A 6979-nucleotide genomic window follows, 5' to 3' on the forward strand; every position below is an offset into this window, starting at 1 on the left:
CTTGTATTAGAATCACTTTTTCCTTGGTCAAACCAATTCTATGTTTGACCAAGTGTCTCTTGTTAGGGGCATTTAATCCCCTATCATTCCAAGATAAGAGAATCATGGTCCCTAGGGAAGGGGGTTTACCTTCCTAAGTCCCATTAGTTCACTTATTTTCTTTTGGTCCTCTGATACCATGAAAGGAAATAAAAGAGAAAGGAAAGGAAAATTAATCCAAGAAAGTTTATGATGAAGTAATTGTTACCATGAGAAAAGCAAAGACCTTAGAGCATCACCCAAATGTGAAGAAGGAGGCACAAGAACTTTTGAAAGGGGAAAAGCAAAGAAAAACCCCTTGTGATATTATGAATGAGGCAATGCCTAAAAATGAGAGAGAGAGAGAGCAAGAAGCTCTTTACAATATTGTCATTAAGAAGAAATGAGAGAGGAGGCATCTCTTAAATAGAGATGAGGAGAGGAGTTACAAAGTAACTCCCAAATCTATGAATGCCACCATTCATAAAATGTGTGTGCCATGTGTCCACATCCTCTTATGGAGGAAATCTAATATTCCTTAATAAAGGAAAATAAAAGAAATGACTTGTCCTCACACATGTACTAGAGGACAAATTACATGTAGGAATTCCAAAGGAATATCCTAAATTAAATAAAAATAAACCTAAGCTAAGTAAATATTAAATATTCTAACACCTCAGCCATGCTTGTGATAACAATGAGTTCTTGCATAGATTTTTGACCAATCTTCTTGTTTGAATTATTACCATAATCTGGTTTGGGTTTTGTTGAGGGGATTTGTTTTATCCCTAGTTTAATATCTCTTGGAGGATCACCTTCTTCTTCTACTTCATTCTACTCCTTAGGATTAAAAGTGACATCATGTTCTAGGTGCTTCATCTCGAGTGTTGGAAAAAATGCAACAAACTAAGAGGGGGGGTGAATTAGTTTGCTCTCAAACTCTACACAACTCAAACTTAAATTTAGATTTTATTATTAGCAATGAAAGCATAAACCATCACCACATATTAACAAACATAACACCAAGATTTTTGACATGGAAAACCCGATTAAGGGAAAAACCACAGTGGGAACCTATCCACAATGAGATATTACCTTGTTGAGAGCAAATGTAAATATTAAAATGGGGAATGCACATACATTCAGGCACACTTCCTAGAGCTCATTGCTCAAATACAAGAAGGGATACAACCCCGAGGAAGGCTCACCACCTTACAAAGATCAGACAACAATCCAGATTGTATGAATTGTGAAAATATCATCTCCATATGCCTAGTTACAGTTCCAGTTAAGCACATATACTCAAAATCTTCTCTTCCACTTCTTCACACTCTTTCACACTCTTTCACACTTCTCCTCTTCTACTAAAAGATCAAAGCATTATGTACACTTGCAGGTGCATCTCTCACATAAATATTACATATATTTATACAAATCATCAACCTATATTTCAAAGTTGGCTAAAACCTCAATACAAATTACAAAACTAATAACCTCACATGCTACAACAATACATGTGGAACAAAATAATGTTGGCTAAGACATAGTCTAGAGATAAATCAATATTGCAACCAAGAATTATGCCTCGATCATTCGCAACACTCTACAATCACCAAGAATGTCTCATAACACGAAGAACACCATTGGATCAAGAAAATGATCAATAACGCACACAACGATCAACGTAGACCAACAAAATGAATATGACTTGACCGTGAAACATCCACAAGCAATGTGAATCACACCAGAAACAACCACAACATCACCACTTACTAAGATCTACATCAATAATATACCAAACTTCAAGAACACAAACCAAAATGACTATCAAACATAAAGATTCACTTGCGGACTTCCAAATCATGAATAATCTAAGTTGAGGACACATATGAACGTCCCAAACACTTTACCAAATCCATAAACCAAGATATAGAAAATTTGGAGCAATACGAAGCACAAACTAGAATACCGAACACAAACCAAACTGACTATAAAATTGAAGGATTCACTTGCGGACTTCCAAATCATGAATCATCTGAGTTGAGGACACATATGAATATCCCAAACACTTTGCCAAATCTGCAAACAAAGATATAGCAATTCTAGAGCACAAACCAGAATACCAAATAACATGAACAATTGAATAACCCACCATAATACCAAACCTCATAACTCAATCAAATCATCATGTGAACATTTTAATCTTCTTCTGAATTAACTAGAGATAAGTATCTCTAAACCCATTAAACCACAACATCTCAACAATAACACACTAACCAAATCAACTTATCCAATCTAACTACAATACTCGAATACATAGAAGAATATGTTGACATCAATGACAACACATCATTCCAACAAACTTATCAGCAATATCCAACACTCAAGTTCATCTTTTTCCAAGAGCTCTTTAATATGAGCTTGTTTTTCTTGATCCACACTTAGGCCCCGGGATGAGTTAGATTTAAGACCCTTGTTAACTCCTAGAAATTAACATATATTTTCTATGTCATTCATCTCACCCCTTTCTCTTGTTCTATCAACTTCCAACCCTTGACTTGTTTCATCTAAGTTAGTTGCCTTTGGCGTGTTCGTGTAGCCAACCTTTGTCTTAGGGGGTATGTTCTTCCTACTTTCTAACATTCCATCCTTGATAATCAACATATTTTTCATATTTGGATAATCCTCCCTCTGATGCGAAATATATTGAATTAATTTTGGAGATCTCTTAGTTCCATCCTCCCTCCAAATCGTATCTCTATTTTTTGGATGACTTTATGTGGGGAGGATAGTCTGAATAATTGTGGTGGCGGGACAAGCAAGATCGGGTGACTAGGACCTAATCCCACTTTTTCCAACACATTGGGAATACAAAATACCTAGGGAGATAGATCACTTTGGATACTTATTGTGAGAAAGAGAGAACCAAGGAGTACCTCTTAGGGTTTCTATTCCTTTTGTTGCAAATGATGAGAAAAACTAGGGTTTGAATGATCAACTAGGAGATAAAGAATGAAGCATAAATGAACTCAGAATTGCACAAACTTGCAGATCTAAAACTGAGATACTAAAAGAATAAAAGGGGGATGATTCAAGATGTGTACTTGATGCTACAAATTGAACAAAAACAACTAGGACTAGGGTGCCATGCCACTGTCCTTGATGGACTGATAGAGAGCTATAACTGAGAAACTACAAATCTAAGATCCTACAGCTGCAACCTATCAAATTTCACTGCAAAGTGGAGGGACCAGGGTGCCACACCCTTGTCTTGGGTAGGACTAGGGTGCCATTCCCCTATCCTTGACAGTCTTCTGCACTTTTGAGACTTCTGGGTGGTGTTGATGCCTTTTCCAGATCTGAAACTACCTCTGGATGCCTACTTCTGCACCTACAACCGAAAAGGGAAGGTTTGGGTGGCTATATAGGGTTTTTCCTTAGCCAAACCCCTATGTTGGTTATTTCCACCTCCACAAATAGCTGATAATATACTGAAAATATGTGTGCTAGAACCTTGTGTGTATGCAAGATCCTAAAATGAAAGAAACTAGAGCTACCCTACGCATGAGAGTAAACCCTAAATGTAAATGTAAATGTGAATGTAAATAACAATGATTCAAACCAAATATACTAAATGATCTAAAGAATGAATGTAAATGTACCAATTGATGTAAATAATCTCATACAAAGACATATTAAAAATATGAAATCATACCAATCCCCAAGGGAGAGATATTGCCACTAGATCTCCTATTACTCTTCAATGTCTTCAAGGCTCCTAACTGATGATGAATGCGTGATGAAATTTTGTTGACTATAGTTTAATGTTGTTGAATACTCCATATAGGCTTCTCTTTCACTACATAAAATGCTCCATATGCTGGCTTTGTTGAAAACTCCGTTAGATTAGATAGATCTTAGATGCCTTCAAATGGAGAAAGAGAGCTCTTATGTATGAAATCCTAGATCTTAATTTCAAATTAATTCCGCCTTTATTCTGACCTAGGAATTGAATTTCCCACCAACCTTTTGGGGTTAAGCATTATAATATCATAGAATTGTGCTCTCAAAATTTTGAGAAAAAAGCCGAGGACCATGTGCACTCCCATCACGGTTCGACCAACTTTTCACCAAATTTTCAGAGCCGTTAGATATGATGATATTAGAGCGAATCCCAAAGTTACAACTGATTTTGAGGTGTTTTGATATGCGAAATTGGGCCTTCAAGGTCGAAATAGGACATAATTAGGGTTTATGATTAAATGATTTATTGGAGGAATAAAATAAAAAGGGGCACACTTGGGGTAAAGGGACCAATTTTATAATGTATGAAGTGATGAAATAGGACTTTAGATTTAATTAAATTAATTAATTAAATGCTTAAAGGGAAATTAGAAATGCAAGATGAAAGACACACTAAGGCAGGTGCTAACCTAAGTGTGAAATTGTACCACCCTAGCAAGGGTGTTCAATTTATGACACTACATTTAGCCCCCAGTTTAGCGGTCATATGACACTATGTGCATATGCAAGCTAAAGTAAAAAATGGTAAATATCATTTGAAAAAGGATATATCCATAAGTTGTTGGATGAAGCCCCCAGTGGCATCTGCAGTACATAGTTAGGAACTGCACCCTACAAAAACATTTGTTAGATAAAATTACAAAATCACCAAAATGCTTACTAAGGAAGGTAATGAAAATTTGAGGGTAGCTATATGCCCCCCCTATTTTGGCTTGCTAACTTTAGTGAGTTGAAACAAGGTATCATGTTTACCACATCGAATTGTGAAAGAAGACTGATGACAAATTCTCACAAGAAGATTTGATACAAGATAAAAAACTAATGGAGAATCATTTGGTAAGAAAGAGAACTAAGCCTCAATTCCAACACAACAAAGAGTGTGAGGATTTGAGAGATCTCTAACACAAGATTGAAGATTTAAATGGAAACAAATGAAAAGAGAAGGAAGAAGAGAGAAAAAGAATGAATACAAACTTTGGTGATCCATGATAAGAGAAAAGGAACCATGGACATATTGCCCCTAAAACTAGGTGATCCATGAAGAGAAGGACATGGAAAACTAGCCCCCCAGAGTCTATCTGGGTGATCCATGTAAGGGAGGAGAGTGAGAAAACCATTAGTTCCACTCAACCTCGTGCATGTGTGTGCAAGTAGAATAAGGATACCTACCTTCGACACCAAGAAGATATCCATCATGCAACAATGTTATAAATCCAAGCAAGAGAGGGAATAATTTTCAAGCAAGGATAAGATAGTTCAAAAGAGATATCTTTCTATATAAGTGCACAAGAGATCCTTGAAGGAGAAGAGATCTTTGTTCAAAAGACATCTACCTTCAAGAGGAGTTGTCTTAGACAAATATAACATCTTCTAGAATGAATGAATGCAGGAGATTTGAAAAGAGAAGAGGATTGAGATGACATCAAAGAGAGATTATTTATAACAACACTCTTTTAAAAGAAGGAAAGAGATCCTCATCAGGGATATGCATGTGCACAAAATGGAAGGGTTTATTATAAAAGATACTACTCAATGAAGAAAATAAATTGATGAATGATCAAAGAATTCCAATCACCAAGGAGGAGGTCACAATTAAGGATATGTACTTAAGATCCCCATTAGGGATGCTTGTTCCAATATGAGAGAAGGAATTCAAATATGAATATACCTCTACAATCAATAAGAAATCCTTATAGAAGAAACTACTTCACAAAGGGGAAAATTTAATATTAAGAAGGAGAGATGTTTGAAATCACTCTTTCCCCCTATATATATAGGGAGAAGTGGCTATTATTTTGCTTCAAAAAAGTATGATTGCACGTGAAATTGTACCATCATGAATGACAATGAGCCCCTAGTAAGTGAGCTACCAATTTCACATAATGATGAGAAACATAATAACCATTAATATTATTTAAAGACATGATAGATTGAATGAGGTATTTGAATATGACATGTTAAATGCTCTACTATAAGTGAGATTAAAAACATGTATAAAATGATGAATGTTAAAAGGTATTTATAAAGAGAGAAGTTTATAGGAGAAGAATAGGTCACTAAGCCATACTTTTATTGCACACAAGAGATCTTAGGAGATGGATAAGTATAATTCATTAGAGCCTTATTCATACAAGAAGGGATTTTAGAATGAGTAGAAGAAAAAATATCATAAGTGGAATTAGAAATCTCTTGAGGAGATTCATAAAGAGATTTTTTCATCACCAAGATTTCCTTATGAGGGGGATGAGTCCTGAAAGAAGTAAAAGATGATTTAATTGAGGTGAGGTCCTTATCATCACTACTAAATACAACATTCACATTGAGAGATGGTCTTTTAGATGCTTTGGTGGGCTTAGAAGGATTATATCCAAGTCCAAATGAAGCTTCATGTGTATTATGTTCAAAAGGAACTTTAAATCCTTGTTCATTTGCGCCACAACCATTCCCATCATAGCCACTCTTAGCTAAAATGTGAAAACCAGGAACATAAAGAGATGCCAAATTGGAAAGAGATGGTGATGCCTCATAGGTATCAATGCTATATGAAGTAGAGGAAGGATTTGAAGATTCATTTGAATTAGAAGAAGCCACAAAGTGGTTACTTAGTTGTTTAGACAAAGTAGGTTGCTATTTAGGTTCCTCCTTAGATTTCTCCTTCTCAGTCTTAGATCCTTTCCAAGATACTCTATATTCTCCTACAAATGTAGGGTTAAAGTCTAGAGATCCCCAATAATCATCTAAGAGCACTCCTTTGGGAGAAAAGATATCCTTAGGAGGAGATTCCGATTGAGTAGTAGAATTAGGAGTACTAGAAGGAACAACATCATTAAAGGAAATAGATGTATTTGAAAAAGTAGAAGGATTGGAAGAAGAATGGGAAGTAGTTGAACAAGAAGATCTAGATTTTAATGGTTCTTGAGGTTTGGCATAAAACAAG

This window comes from Cryptomeria japonica, chromosome 11 (assembly GCF_030272615.1).
Source record: "Cryptomeria japonica chromosome 11, Sugi_1.0, whole genome shotgun sequence".
In the NCBI taxonomy this organism is placed as follows: domain Eukaryota; kingdom Viridiplantae; phylum Streptophyta; class Pinopsida; order Cupressales; family Cupressaceae; genus Cryptomeria; species Cryptomeria japonica.